At 52.1% G+C, this 15,931-nt stretch overlaps 1 protein-coding gene across 5 annotated transcripts in view; it reads left to right on the top strand.

The window, feature by feature from the left end:
* The window catches only part of TNS3 (tensin 3), a 235,501-nt gene that overhangs the window by 13,245 nt on the left and 206,325 nt on the right, over positions 1–15,931 (top strand). For 2 of the 5 annotated variants that reach the window (XM_060107511.1, XM_060107508.1), the window contains exons 2-3: positions 1,253–1,346; positions 3,932–4,029. The exons of 2 other annotated variants lie outside the window; for them this stretch is intronic. The gene's annotated coding sequence lies outside the window, so the exon portion shown is untranslated. The remainder of the gene's footprint in view (positions 1–1,252; positions 1,347–3,931; positions 4,030–15,931) is intronic. One more of the 5 variants, XM_060107509.1, reaches the window with a different exon arrangement.

The following is a 15,931-nucleotide window of genomic DNA, read 5'->3' as shown; positions in this document are numbered from 1 at the left end:
ACAGAGAGATCCTGTGTAACTTGACCCAGTTTCCTCCTATGAAAACATCTTGAAAAGCTGTAGGACCATCTCACAACCAGGATGTCGGCATCGATAGAGTCAAGGTACAGAACATTCCATCCCCACAAAGATCCCTCACATGCCCTTTATAGCCACCTCCACTTCCCACCCATCCACACCCAAACTTCACCCCAGCAGTCACTAATCTTCAGGTCGGTAATTTTGTTATTTAAAGAATGTTACATAAATGGAATCATATAGTATGTAGATTTTTGGAATTGGCTTCTTTTAGTCAGCATAATCCTCTGGAGGTCCATCCAGGTTGTTGCTGTTTTAATAGTTCATTCCATTTCATTGCTGAAGGTCATCTCTACTAATTTGTGTCTCCAATCCATGAACATGGTATGTCTCTCCAGTTGTTTAGATCTTTGATTTCATTCACTAGCATTGTGTAGATTTCAACATATGAGTTTTGTTAGATTTACACCTAAGTATTTACTTTTCTTTGAGTGATTGTAAATGGTACTGTATTTTTCATTCTGGCCTCCATGTGTTCATTGCTAGTACATGGAAATACAGTTGCCTTTTGTATGTTTATGTGGTATCCTGTGTTCTTGGTAAACTCACTTATTCTACGAGTTTTACTTTGTAGATTTCCTGGGATTGTCTATGTTGACAATTATGTCATCTGAAAATAGGGACAGTTTTATTTCTTCCCTTGCATTGACCTTTTGAAGAGATGAGGGCAATGTCCTTGTAGGATATCCCACAGTCTGGATTTGTCTGAGTCTTTTCTTGTCATCACATTCAGGATCATGTAGGTGTGAGGTGAGGTACTCTGCTCACCTCATGTCAAGAGGTGCAGTGTCTGTTGTCCCGCTCTTGGTCCACCAAGCTTAGTTACCTGGTGAAGCTCCTAGAGGTCCTTGGTGTCAGGTACCTCTTCCCCTTTGTCCCTTTGAGACTCTGAGCATCCTGCTTCCTAACCACCTTTGGCTCAGTGGTTCAGCATCCAAGGGTGGTCCTTGCCTGAATCAGTAATTATACTGGGATCATGAAATGCTGGACTTTAACCATTTAAGTACTTTGGAAACATTATCTCACAAGTAATCAGACCGTTAATTACCAATCCTCTTACCTGGGTAGAGTAAGAGAATTTTATTTATTGTGTTTATTCTCTAAATGGCCTGTAAATTTGGCAAAAGAAAAATGCTCTTTAGTTTGTCTTCCTCACACTGTAACTTTGTAACAGTGCTCTCCAGTGCTCTCCAGCGGCACCCAACCTAACCTTCCCTGGGAACGAGACTGTAGCTGTCATCACAACCACGCAGTAGATACCTACCCAGGTAAGGTACTTACTTGCCCAGCTCAGCCCACTGTTTGGGTGGCTTTGCTGAGAGTCTGTGTTTGCTGACATTTGTCTAAGTCAGGGCTTCTTCTTTTTTTTTTTTTTTTACAACCTTATTGGAGTATAATTACTTCACAGTGGTGTGTTAGTTTCTGCTTTATAACAAAGTGAATCAGTTATACATATACATCTGTTCCCATATCCCTTCCCTCTTGCGTCTCCCTCCCTCCCACCCTTCCAGTCAGGGTGAGGTCTCGGGACCAACATCAGCATCCCTTGGGGGCTGTTAGAAATGCCAGTTCTGGGCTCCACCACAGACCTCTGTCAAACACTCTGGGCTGGAAATGACAGTTACAGGGCGTTCAGATGCCCACTCAAGTCTGAGAACCATTAGTGAAGTTTATCCATTCTCCAGTATGGAACAGTAGCAGTGGAACTCCAGTGACATTGTCCAGCCAGATATCTTTAAAATTCAGTTTGACTTTGCCATAATCCACACATATTTTGGTGTCAGACTGTGGCTGGTAGCTGTTCCAAAGCCTCCCGGGAGTCTGTGCCAGGAAGGAGCTGCATTTACTTAGGAGAGCTCCATCCTTTAGCCACCTGACCCCCCAATTCCTGTTCCTGCCCAAGACTAGAACACCCAGCAGAGTGTGGGATTGGAGAGTGAGGTTTGCATTAACAAGTATAAATTGGGGCATGTTTTCAGCATTCGTTCATATTTAACTTTGTCCCCGACTAACTGGCTTACTGCTTTAATGAGTGATGATCTATATTTCTGGAGGCCTTTGTTGCCAGCTGTACTGGTTGAGGATAGTTTTATTCTTCATCAAACACATGTAGACTGAACTTCTCTTGTGTGTAAGGCAGTGTGCCCTTCATACAAAGTGGGACTGGAGTTGCTTCGAGCTCAGGAGTTTAGCCCTGTGCACACAGGAAACTTGATGGAGGAAGGGGACGTGTCCATAAGAGCAAAGGAAGGTGCTGTGGGAACTGAGAGGTGACTAAGAGTGAGGCAGCAGAGAACCTAGTGTTTAAAGCAGGTGTATCTGTCAGGTTCTCCAGAGAAACAGAACCAACATGAGCTATATAGATAGATAGATATCTGTAGGTAGATATCTATATAGATCTATCTATCTATCTATCTGGATAAATATATGAATTTGTGGGGGGCTGGTGTGTTTGAAGTTTGCAGGGCATCCTGGAAATTCCCACAGGTCTTGATGTTACAGTTTTGAGTGGAAAACAATCTGGAGCAGAATTCCTCCCTCTAGTCTTTTCCCTTAAGGCTTTCAACTGATTGGACGAGGCCCACTCAATTATGGAGGAAAATTCTGCTTTACTTGATGTCTACTGATTTCAGTGTGAATCGTATCTGAAAAATACCTCGACAGCTACATCTAGAGAGACATTGGGTGCCATAACCTAGCTATGAGGACACATAAAATTCAGCGCTACAGAGGGGAATCTGGACTACATATAGTCAGATTCAAATAGCAGAATTGCTGTGTATTATCTTGGGTACACTGGACAGTTTACTTTTTTCTGAGCCTCTGAGGTTAAGGGCTCTTTAGGTCGTCCAGTGGCTGTTTACTGATTTATATAAGTAGAATAACCAGAGGTAATGTGGACATCAGGCTTGGTTTGATCAAGCAACTCAACCATGTCACTGCCCATAAACTCTTCTCTGCCTTTTTTTTTTTTTTTTGCGGTACACAGGCCCCTCACTGTTGTGGCCTCTCCTGTTGCAGAGCACAGGCTCCAGACGTGCAGGCTCAGCGGCCGTGGCTCACGGGCCCAGCCGCTCCGTGGCATGTGGGATCTTCCCGGACCAGGGCACGAACCCGTGTCCCCTGCATCGGCAGGCGGACTCTCAACCACTGCGCCACCAGGGAAGTCCTGAGACCGAATCTTGAGGGAATGCCTCTGTAGGGTCCCTGCAGTGTTGTCAGTCACATCCTACAACCAACATAGTAGAGAAGTAGAGTACAAGTCTCTTTAACAACCTCAGTGGTGGCCAAGGGCATTGTGACGAAATGCAGGTCTGCAGGAGGAACATTCCAAGGAATATGAGCATGCTGCTCCAGGTGTACAACTTAGATACAAAGATAAAACGCTAGAATATTGCCCTTGAGCTACAGGAGAATGAACTCTAGGGTTCTGTAGGGCCAAAAAGACATTCGGATCTATTCCGGTCCCCTCTGTGCCTGACAAGCTGTGTTTGCCCCCGCTGGCTTCCCCTGGAGGCACCGTGGGGGACCCATGCTTCCAGTGACTGGAGAGAAACTGCTTCAACACTGCTAATTTAGCAAACCCTCGCAGAGAGCATTTGTGCTGCCTCCTTTGCTTTTTGCTTCATCTTCCTCTGAAAATGACGAGTGAACAGTTTCCGCTGAGGATGTGCTCTCAGGAGCCCAGAGCTGCCTGTCCAGTATGTTGATGACGGCCGTGTGTGTGAAGTGTGGCCGGTGTGACCAGGGAAGGGAATTCCAAATTCCTTGTTAATTTTAAGTCCTTTAAATTTAAAAGCTATAGCAGGGTACTGATATTTCTCCACTGAACACAACTTTATTGTTTTGCTAGGCCTACATTTCGCTTTAACTTGAAAATTGAGTGTCCAAACTGAGATGTGCTGATAGCGTAATATGCACACAAGATTTTGAAGACAGTACAAAAAAAAGGTAAAATATCTCCTGAATAATTTTCATGTTGATTGCATGGTGAAATAATAACCGTTTGGATATATTGGGTTAAATAAAATATATCATGAAAATTGCTATCACCTGTTTCGTTTCAAAATGTGGCTACTAGAAATTGGAAAACTACTTATGTGGCTTGTATGATACCTCCATCGGGCAGTGGGGATCCAGGGATGTCCAGATGTCCTGGCTTTGGCGCCCTCTTGACCCTGGGGGAGAGAGGATGCTGCCGTATGGATCTGGGGGCTCCGTCTGTGCGTTGGACTCATGGTGCAACCCCTCTCCAGCTAGCGAGTTAGAAGGAAGAAGAGGGCCAGCGGGTAGAGGCCAAGTCAGTAGCTGTCCCCTCAGGGACAAGGAAGTGTTCCCAAGGCACCCTTGGACTTAGGTGCCTGGACTCTGGGGGGACGGTGAACATTTGTTGTAGTTATTCAGTCATTGTGGATATTATTTAAATTTCTCAGATCCTTACTGTCGCTCCCTTGCCGGGGAGGTGAGATTTCACACGTTCTTGGGAATTTTGGTTTTGAGATTCCTTGCTCTTCTGAGCAGTTTCTTCGTGGATCCTGCTGCTAGGATTGACCATCGCCAAGGAAATTTTAAAGTTGGCCTACAGTGCTGCCCTCAGTCAGCTTCCTATTTGTTTATTTCGGTGGCCAGTCAAGGGGAGAGGAGGTGTGATTGTCCTCTGGTCGCCAACATGGACAGAACTCTTCCTGCGCCTCGGGCTCCAGTTGGGTGCTGGGTGAGTTGGGGAGCGAGAGGCTACAGACCCTGATGTGCAGGCCCCCTGGTCAGGCAGGGACGGCCAGCTCCCTGGGAGAGAGGCTGCCCACCCAGTCCGGCACGTTCCCATCCTGGCCAAGGAGCTGACTGCTCTTTGCCTGTTTCCTCCTGGAGGTGGTATGATGGTTCGGAGAAATCACACGGGGAGGCCCAGGGGCGCACATGCCAGGAGTTCGTGGCGGGAGCCTGCGGGGTGCTGGGTGGGGCAACTCAGGAAAGCCGAGGGCTGGGATGCGGAACGGGAGGCCCCAGGCCAGCTGGTGCAGTACTTGGGGATGCGGCAAGGCCCGGGTTGGGCCATGGCTGGCCTTGGGCGTTGGGAGACCCATCAAAGGGAATGTGAAGTTGTGCGTGTGGGCTGTGGCTTTCAGGGGCTCGGAGGTTCATCAGATAATCACGACCCCCCCCGCCCCCAAACATGAAGTCTTGTGTTGATATGAAGGACCTGTCTCGGGCGCGGGGTCCAGGCTGTCAGGCACCTGCTGTCAGGCACCTCCTCATCCTGGTCTCCTTTGCTTTAGCGAGGGCATTGGCTCTGTTTTCTCCCCTCCTTGCCAACCCGAGCCTCAGTTTCCCCAGCTATAAAATGGGGCAACTGTCACTATTAGTAGTTTTCCTTACTAACACCCGAAACCCCACAGAGTTGTCGTGATGCTATAGGAAGAGAGCTATAGGAAAGGGGCCTGAGTTTGAGCTCTGTGCAAACCTGAGGCTGAGTGATGTCCTTGTGTGTCTTACGGCTTCCTTCCTTTTAAAAAATATTTTATTGTGAACATTTTCAAACATTTCCCAGAGTAGAAGAAATATAATCATGAAACCCAACAGCCGGGTTCAACATTTACCAAGATGTTGCCGTACTTGCTCCCCGACCTCCTCTCCCTGCAACGATAATCTCGGTGATGTTGAAGCCAACGTGACTTCACCTGCACGCTTAGGTGTGTGCACTCTGGAAGTCCCAGGCACTTTGCTTATATAATGGTGAGGGTAATTCTTTGGCATCGCCACCCAGTTGCTGTATTGTATTCAGATTTCCTTGATTGCTTCAAAATGACTTTTCCAGTAGGTGTGTTAGAATCAGGGTCCTGACAAGGTCCCACACTGCACGGGCCTCTCTCTTAAGTCCTTTTTCAGCCATCTACTCTGCAGCTCTGTTCTCTCTTGTTGAAGACGTTGGATGGAGGGCGGGAGGGCCTGGCATGGGTGGAGGGGGTAGGGGGTGGGCAGAGATAGACGGGGTGGGGAGCAGCCTTCAGAGTCCGTGTGGTGCGGTGGGTCAGGGGTCATGCCCTTGACCTTGATGGAGGCCTCGAGGCCCGGAGAGCAGGAAGGCTCTCTTCTCTTGCTGGATGGGTCACGGTGGTTACAAAGGGAAGGTCAGCTTCTTTGTGCCGCCTCCCAGCTGGCAGGACATCTGTATGTCCTGACGTGGTTTGGGGCTTTAGGAGGTTTCAGCTGGTTTTCTCACGCCCTGGTCCATGCACTGGCTCCCAGAGGTGCTGCAAAGCCCCCTCCTGCCCTGTAAGGAGGCTCAGTCTGGTGGCAGAGCTAGGTTTTCCCGCTGGGTGTGCACAGAGGGACACCCCACAGGGGACCCCCAAGCGGGCACTGAGGGATAGAGATGGTTGGGACCATGAGTGAGGCTAGTACCTCTGTACCGGTCACCTGCCTGTCCTATGCCTGCTGAGTGGGGCTGGGGTGATTCCGTCCCAGTTTTTCTAGGGAGGAAACACAATTGAATTTTGCAAGCAGGTGAAGGCAAAGGTGGGCCTCAACCCCGTGTCCGTACAATGAAAACCTGGTGCCCTTTCCTGCCCCCCATACCACGTAGCTACAGCGGGAAGTGCACCTGGTCGGGCTCTTCAAATCTGGGCTTATGGACACTTGTGAGGAAGGTGGGAGCGCCTGGTGAGCATGCCATGCTCTGAAGAGTACCAAGTCAGCTGAAAGGAGGGGCACAGAAGGGAGCTTTGCATTTTGCCTTAGGCTAAGAAAAGAAAAGAAAACAGTGTGAGCAGAGGAAGCATTCCTGGTGGGGATTACCTGGAGGTGGCCCAGCCTCTTTGATCTCGGGTGCCCTGGGCTTGCTGCAACTTGCTACCGTCAGGACAGCAAATTTCCTTTCCCCCTTTATGTTGAGAACCTGCACAGGGCTCTGAAATTGGAAGCGCTTCTTTCCTCTGGCTCATGGGAAGCATTGCCCTGTCTGCAGGGGGAGAACGTGCTGCGGCCTCGTTGATGGCGGTGGGAGTGGTCCCGAGGCTCAGGACTGACAAGACAGACAGGCAGGCAGACGGCAGAGGTCCTGGGGACCTGCTTACCGCCCACCTCCTACCCAGACCTCCTGAAATAGGGCATCCTTCCAGTTTGTAGACTTTCTCTGGAAAATTCCATGATACATGCTTTGGAACAGTGTGAGGCACCCCTCCGTGCATGCTTCATTGCATTTGGTGGAATAATTCTTGTTGGAGGGTTTGCCTTGGGAATTGCACAGCATCCCTACCTGCTCCTAGTGCGAGTTAGTGGCCGCCCGCCTTGTGGTGATGATTGAAAGAAAAAAGATTCCGCATATTTCCAAATGCCCCCGACATCTCTCCAATTATTCGTGGCTAGAGAAATCACTCAGTGCTTAAAAAAAATGAACTAGGATGAAAAAAATTCCCACGTGCTCTACAAGTTGTCAGGTTTTTTTTTTTTTTTTTTTTGGTGGTACGCGGGCCTCTCACTGTTGTGGCCTCTCCCGTTGCGGAGCACAGGCTCCGGACACGCAGGCTCAGCGGCCATGGCTCACGGGCCCAGCCGCTCCGCGGCATGTGGGATCTTCCCGGACCGGGGCTCGAACCCGTGTCCCCTGCATCGGCAGGCGGACTCTCAACCACTGCGCCACCAGGGAAGCCCAGGTATTTTTTTTTTAAAAGCTTTCAGTTATTTATACATGTATGTGTTTTACCAGGTTGCTGGTTAAAATGTATTTCTTACTGTGCGTTGCTCTCAGTTTCAAAAAACGTTGTGGACTGACAGGGGCGTTTTGGACAGTGTACATTGTGGATGTTCTTTTCCTGTGTTTGAAAGATTAAAAGACAGACATCTTTGGAAGCGTAGGGAGGAGGGCTGGGTTAAAATAACACATGCTTGGGGTAAAAAGGTCCTTCTGTGAGCTCGGCACAGACAGGATTGATAGTTGTGGTTAAGGTAAAGGTGGCCCCGGTTTGTCGAGGGCCCTTCGGGTGTGGCATTCGCATTCTCTGTGTCTGTACGTGGGTGTGAAGACCAGAGAGAGAAAAGTCAACCCATCCTTTGAATAAGATGCCTAAGAAGTTTCCCAAATACACTGGGGCCCATGGTTGGCTCAAGTATTGTTCTGATCGGTGGGCGTTCTCAGGAGGGTCAGAGCCTCTTGGTCAGGGGGTCCAGCATGGCTCCCCTTCCGGCTCCCGCCCAGCCTCCTGCTCTTGGCTAGCCTTCCGGGGGACCCTACATGGGCTCAGCGCCTCTGGGCTGTAGCCTTCTCCTCCTTGTCAGGTGCGGGCAGCACCCTCCATACCAAAACCCACAGGCGCCTAGCCCCCTACGAGCGCACTTGTGGCAGGAGCCTCGCCACTGGAGTCTGGTCTTCGTGGCAGGCACGCGGGAAGGTGTGGAGGGCTTGCCAGCGGTCTGCACTGCACGCCCAGCTCGGAAATCTCATCGCATCCCCTCTGGTTTTGGCTGGGAAGCAGGCTGCTCCTCGGGAAGCATGGCTTAGAGGGCCTTCCATCGACGAGAGAAGCTCATAGCGGGGCACAATGATCGGGTTAAAAAAAGAAATTCAAGCAGATGACAAAGCAACAACCATGCCTTCTCGGGTTGCACAGAGCATCCCTGTGATGACCCCTGACGCTCCAGGGTGGGCTGGGAGCAGGACAGCCGCGGTGGTGGAGGCACGAAGTGGCTGTGGACAGCCAGGACAGACTCCGGGGTCTGGGACCAGAGGATCTAAAACCGTCCTGGGTCTGCCTCAGGGTAGCCAGCTTCTATTTGATTAAATAAAAAGAATCTCTAAAAGATCACATTTTGACTTAAAAGTTTCTGGAGAATCTCCTGCAGTCGACCACATTTTTTTTTTTTTTTTTTTTTTGCGGTACGCGGGCCTCTCACTGTTGTGGCCTCTCCCGTTGCGGAGCACAGGCTCCGGACGCGCAGGCCCAGCGGCCATGGCTCACGGGCCCAGCCGCTCCGCGGCATATGGGATCCTCCCAGACCGGGGCACGAACCCGTATCCCCTGCATCGGCAGGCGGACTCTCAACTACTGTGCCACCAGGGAGGCCCTCGTTGACCACATTTTGAGCAGAATGTCTCGGTGTCCAGTAGTCCATGTGCGCCCCACACACAGAACTCTACCTGCTCGCCTCCCCCACTGTGGGTGTGCGGGTATGCATGCTCGAGTGTCCTGTGTGTGTGTATGCGCGCACACGCATGCAGGCATGTATACATAGGTGCGGTGTGTCTGCAGGTGTGCACGCATGTGCGTTGCTTGCACACACATTGCATACTCACATTCACACATGTACACATGTACATGCATACATGTATCTATGTAATGGGTGTCTTATGTGTACACGCGTATGCTGTGTATGCATATGTATACCTATGTGTATTCACATGCCAAGCATGTGTATGTGATACATGTGTATAGGTATGCATGCGTGTATGTTATGTATGTTTGCTGTGTGTATACTCCTGTGTATGCACGTGCCATTTTCGATTTCTTTTGTTTTTTTGGCCACGCTGGGTGGCATGTGAGATCTTAGCTCCCTGACCAGGGATCGATCCCGTGCCCCCTGCAGTGGAAGCGTGGAGGCTTAACCACTGGACCGCTGGGGAAGTCCCTGTTGATTTCTGAAATGGAGGCAGAGAGCGTCTTTTGGGGGGTTGTTGAAGACACAACTACAACAGACACAACTACAACACCTTAATGTGGATGTGTGGAGAGGAAAGGAAGCTCCCCTGCCAGCCAAAAAGTCTGTGTCCCCCTGGCTTGCCCGCCCATCCGTCTTCTTGACAAAGATACATTGTTGAATCTCTTTGCCCAGCAACCCCTCTTAACGTGCCTTAACAGAAACCATTCTTTGTTATTACATTGTCTCTGCAGTGTGAGGATTAATGTGTATGTAATATTTCCAGTTGTGGATTTGCTCACTCGCATATTCACTCGCTGGGGTTAGCGCATCCCTCCGCCCGTTTATGGGACCCCCCCAGGTTGGTGGACTTTGTTTCCCTCCTGCTATGACTGCTGATGGCGCGGTCACCCCTTCCCGCCTGGCATCTCTGTCTTCGGACACCTCCTTAATGGGGATTCACAGGGGTGGAGTGAGCGGAGCCAGGAGCCTGACCAATTTTGTAGTTCTTGATCTGTCTGGTCACATCGCTTTCCAGAGTGCTTGCCTGGATAATGAACTGTCTCTCACGGGGTGTCTCCTCATTGTAGTTTTGGACACTGATTTGGCCAAAGGCTCCTTCCTGGCAGCTCTGCTGGAGCCCCAGCCCCATGCTGCCCTCCCAGGGTGGCCTTACCCACTCAGGGCTCCACGCACCCTCACTCCATGGTCTCCTGTGTGCTTAAGTCAGCACCCGAGCAAGACAGAAGCCCGCCGACCTCCAAGTCAGAATGGGTTCGGGCTGCAGACACTTCGGCCCTGGCCCCTGCCACCACCTGGTGCCAGCCACCAGCTACCATTGTCCCTTGCTGGGGGCTCTTTGTCACACTGCCGCCACCTCTCCCTCCCCCCAGTCTCTCTGTCACACGGCAGCCAGAGGGAACCTACATTTCAAGTCCCATCACGGCACTCCTTTGCTCAAAACCTCTGGCCATTTTTGTTTCTCTCTGAGTCACAAGTCAAGTCCTTACATTGGCCTGGTCCACTTCCCACCTCATAGACCCGGCTGTCCCCCTCCACCCCTGCCCCAGGCATGACCTGCAATGGCTCCTCCCCATCTATGGCCTTGGTGTCCCTTAGGCTTCTGTACCGATGTCCCCTTCTCAGTCCCCTGTATAAAATATCAACTAGCCCTTGATAAAGGAGCATCCTGCCCCCATGTGTCCCTGGCATGATTTTCTGTCTTTTTCACTTTGCTTAATTTTTCTCCAGAGCGTTTGGCATATGTCACATGCTGTCTTTCTGTTTCTTGCCTAACTCCCTCCTGGAATGTAGGCTCTGTGAGGACAGGGACCTTTTTTGTTTTGTTTTGTTTTGTTTGCGGTACGCAGGCCTCTCACTGCTGTGGCCTCTCCCGCTGTGGAGCACAGGCTCCGGACGCGCAGGCTCAGCAGCCATGGCTCACAGGCCCAGCCGCTCCGCGGCACGTGGGATCCTCCTGGACCGGGGCACGAACCCACGTCCCCTGCATCGGCAGGCGGACTCTCAACCAATGCGCCACCAGGGAAGCCCGGGACCTTTTTTTGTTCATGCTCTATTGCTGGCATCCAGCGCCAGCACTTGGACACATGGCCAGGGTCTTGAGGGGAATGTGCACATGGGGAGGACCCAGCGGCGCCCAGGCTTGGGCCCTGGGTTTGTTTGTCTGCTGGGTGACAGGGGGCCCTGTTTGTCTGTCAAGAAAGAGAAGTGGGGGACTGCAAATAGAGGCCTCCTTCGGGGGCCAGGGGCCTTGGGGGTGCTCCTGGGGTTCACCTGGAGGCCCCTTTGTGAAGTAAGTTCACACTCCCGGGCTGGGAATGAACCTGGAGGATGATCTCCGTCACCCCAGAACCAGCTGTCCTTTGCAGTGGCAAGATGCCTTGGGAGTGGGGAAAGACCGGTGGGAACGATCCAAACTGAGAAACTGGGATTCTTTTGTACCTCTCTTAATTTATCCTGGGTATTTCCACATCAATGAACACGGATCTGATCACTGTTTTTTCTGACGTGCACTATTACAGATTCCTCTGCGTGTTAGTGTCATCAGTTGCCTCAGACAATTTGTTGGATACTAAAGCTGCGTCCAGTTTTTCCTGTTGTGCATACTTCTGTGATGAAGGGCCTTCCAACTAAGTCGATCTCCTTGTGTGCTCATTGACTTAGAACGCGTTCCTGCACGTGGAATCGCCCACCATGTACTTGTTTTACACGAAGAAACGGAGATTTCTGTTTGCATGCGCTGTGCTGGTGGAGTCGCTGCCTAAGCCTGTCTTGTGCTTCTCCTGCTTTGGGACAGGACCCCTGTGGTCTGGCTGCCGCCGACTGGCTCTACGTGCTTCACTTTGCAAAGGGCAGTGCACCGAGCCGTCCTGCGGGCGCTGCTGGGCGGGAGCCCGGGCGGCGTCCCTGATCCCATTTCCTGCCTCCGTTGCCCATTCATGCAGCAAACGGGTGCGGGCCTTCTCACGGTGACGCGTGACATGCTTGGAGAGGCGCGGGCAGGGAGCAGCAGCGAGCGCGGGACGCTGTATGCACTTAATGGGCTGGGGGCCAGCGGACGTCACCCACATCACCTTGAGAGGACCCTGCAGGGAGACGCATGTGGGTATTTGGGATGAAGGGCCTCCGGGTGGAAGGCAGGAGGGGAGAGAGGAGACCAGGCACGGGGTGGGCACCCTCTGCCGGGAGGAGCCACACACAGCGACTGGGCTCTGAGAGGTGAGGAGCCCTGAAGGGGTCAGTGAGGGGCCTGCCGAGGGCCGTCAGGAGCATCATTCATTCATTCATTCATTCATCGCTCAGCTGGTGCTTAGTGCTGTTCCAGGCACGGGGAACCCTGTGCCAGCCAGGCACACGGGTCCCTGCCCTCTTGGATGGACAGGCAGTAAACCTATCCACATTGCCCCCAGGACAGGAAGTTAGGTAGCCATAAGGACACTGAAGGAAAACAAGACAGCATAGGGGGAGCGAGTATGGGCCAAGGTGGGAGGGCTGTGTCCGCAGGGTGTCGTGCAAGGCCTCTTGGAGAGGGTAACGTTTTGGCAGAAATTTGAAGGAAGAGAAGAGTAAGCCACACGAGCTGCAGGTGGTGGGAACAGCATGTACAAATGTCCTGAGGCAGCAGCTAGCCCAGCAGGTGGGAAAAGAGCAGGGGAGTTGAACAGGTCCAAGGTGGGCAGGGGGTGGCAAAAATGGTCTTTGGGCCCAGGGTCAGAAGTTTGGGGGTTTTTTTGGTTAAAGGTGTCCTTGTGGAAGCTTGGGAGCGTTCTGTGCTGGAGCTTTGTCAAGTCCTGATTCCTATTTAAGGCAGGGCCTCAGGACGCAGAGAGCCAGTCAGCTTGCTGATGGGGGGACTGGGGTGGTGGGGATGGGGAGACCAGGGCAAGGTCTTTTGGGGATTTGTTTTGTAGGGCTTGGTTGTGTGGCCCTTGTGCGGAGAAAACCCAGAGTTCTGACTTACAGGGCTGAGGTTAATGATGCTGAGGGGACGGCCCGGTGGAGGCCAGCGATACCCAAGACTCAGCAGGTCAGGAGAGAAGGCCTGGAGGGGACGTGGGGTGTCATCAGCGATGATAGGGTGGGTTGCAGGGGACAGCTGCGGGGGGAGCGTGCCCAGAGGAGAGTCCAGGACGTGTAGAGGTGCCCAGGGGACAAGAGCTCTCCAAGGGAGATGAGTGCAGGCCCCGAGAGAGAGAAGGTACACAGGACATGGGGGCATGGAAACCAGGAGAGGGAAGTGTGGTGGGCGGGAAGCAGCCAGGTGAGCTGGGAGCTGGGGCAGGTGAGGAGTAGCGTCTGTGGCTGGGTGTCACGAGCTAGGTGGGGACTGGGGGGCAGTTTGGGTGGATGGGGAGGAAAGTCTGGCTGTCAACCCTGGGTAGTGGGCACGGACTCCAGCCAACCCTTGAAGGAGTTTCCCTGGAAGGGGATTAGGAAATGGGCTGAGATGTGGGCCCCAGGAGGGCCATCTTTAAATATGGGTGTCAGGCAGCCTCTGTGTCTGCTGGGGAGTCAGCACAGGGAGGAAAAAGCTGGTGAGGCTTGACTGCGGGGAGGCGAGAGTCAAGGCTGCTCTGAGGGCCTCACGGGGCGGGCACCTGCCAGGTTTACATCCTGCAAGCTGGGCAGAGGGTCAAGATGTTCTCCTGCATTCAGTTTGCTGGGAACACCGGGCTCCGCCTGTTGGTGTGCACGGGGCAGCAAAGCACCGCTGGGAGCCAGCTGTGGAGGGCGGTGGACGGCAGCGCCCACTGAGGCAGGTTTCCCGGAGGCCACGCTGAGCGCTCCTTGCAGGCAGTGACCTTGGCTTGTGTCCCTGACCTTGGCCTTCCCAAGCTCACGCACAGTGGGTGCACAGTGGACCTGGCCAGCCGATTGAACAGAAGGTGGCCCCTGAGACCCCATGCTCGTAAGAGAGGAGACCGGAGAGCTAGCGAGCAGAGCCCTGCACCCATACTTACAGGGGCTCATCCGCACCCATCCCAGCCAAGACTGCAGCAAAAGCATGCCAGGCATCTAAGATCTGAAGCTGCAGTCCCCCAATGAGTGCTGATGACCTCTGAAGGTCCTGGCCCTACACAGACCCCTCATCGTCTCCGCCAAACTGGATCTTTCCTCCTTAATTCCCAGCCCAGCTTCGGTGGTTGTGACCCCCTCGGAATCAGCCGCCATTTTTCCTGCTGCAGCACCAGGGTCCTGGTTGAAACACCCTTCCCCTCTCTGCTGGCCCGTTTCGCGGGAGGTCTGCCCCTCCCATCCCCACCGTCTGCCCCCTCCTACCCCTTTGCTTGTCAACTTCTGACTCCTCATTTTCTCCAGAGTCAAGTCTGACCTTGAGCCTGGCACCCAGTGCCCCGACCCTCGCCTTTTCATCACTGGGACCACCTTCTTCGAGGGGGCTTTATCAACTCTCTGTCCCTCCCACGCAGTGAACTGTGGGGAATGAATGGAAGGTGGGTGCGTGGGTGCTGTGAATCATTGTCAGTCAGCTACTCAGAAATCAAAGGGCAGCAGATATGAGGCCACAGGTTCCAAGGCCCAGCCCAGGTGTGACCACAGGGTGTGGCCTCCAGTGACCCCATTGCCTTAAAACCTGGCGTCTGTCTTTATTGATTTACAGTCATTCGTTCCGCCAGGAATGTGTGTCCCACACAGCCTGGCTCCCAGGAGGACATGTGTAGTTTACTGTGAGTGGGTGCAGGGCCTAGGGATGCCCAGAGAAAACTGGCCATGGGACAGGGCCCAGGCAGTGTTGCTTCTCTGTCTGACCTGGACAGACAGTGTCTGCTGCTATTTTAGACACCAGATGAGAAACCCCAGTGGTCAGGTGGGACTGGAACTGGAATAACTTAAAAAAAAAAAAAGGAGAATTAAGAGGATTGTCAGTACTGTGCTACAGATATATTTTTTAACTTATAAACTTTAACTTCTTAAAATTATGTTATAAAAGTTGTATTAACCTTAAGCTTTAAAGATTATAAATTCAACCTGACTGACGTTTCAGAAAATTTGGGAACTGACATAGAAATCACCAGCTAACCCACCACCTGGCCCATCGTAGGCTGTTGGAGATGGCTGATACTGGGCTGTTGTTCTTGGGACTGGGAACCAGCAGGAGACCAAGGCACTGGTCAGGCGAGCGGCTGAGGGCCCTGCCCCTCATGTGGGTGCTGATTTCTGCTCTCTGCGCTTGGATGGAGATTTTGCTGTTTCTTGTTTCTGAGTTGCAGCGAGCAACGTTATTTACTGGAAACATGCTTTTCACATGCCGGAGCATCTTGGGGCATGATTTGGGTGAAGTAGAGATTACTTCAAGTCAAGAGCATCACACTAGGCTGGGGAACTTGCTTTGCCAGAATTCCAATCAGAGGATTTAGTTATTAGCTCTCTTTGAGAGCACGTTGATTGGGCCGGGTGTGTTCCCAGCTTCGTCATGGCCTTACCGAGTCTTGAGGGGGACCCAGCTACCGGGGAGTCACCCTAAAGTCCTGGCTTCCCCAGAGCAAGATGGGACCCAACCCTGCCTGCCTCACACCCGCCCGGGAATACAAACACCGGTTCACAGTGACAATAATAAACAGAAACAAGGTCTGCTTTTTTTAAACTTCAGGAATAGTCCAAACTTGTTCATATTGATGGAAACAGCCCAACTTTCTCAGAAACTGTGATGTTATCTTCCCATTGTCTATGTGGGGCCTCTCAA

This window comes from Mesoplodon densirostris, chromosome 9 (genome assembly GCF_025265405.1).
Source record: "Mesoplodon densirostris isolate mMesDen1 chromosome 9, mMesDen1 primary haplotype, whole genome shotgun sequence".
NCBI lineage: Eukaryota > Metazoa > Chordata > Mammalia > Artiodactyla > Ziphiidae > Mesoplodon > Mesoplodon densirostris.
Note: the sequence above shows the minus strand (reverse complement) of the source record. Positions and strands in the feature narration are given on the sequence as shown.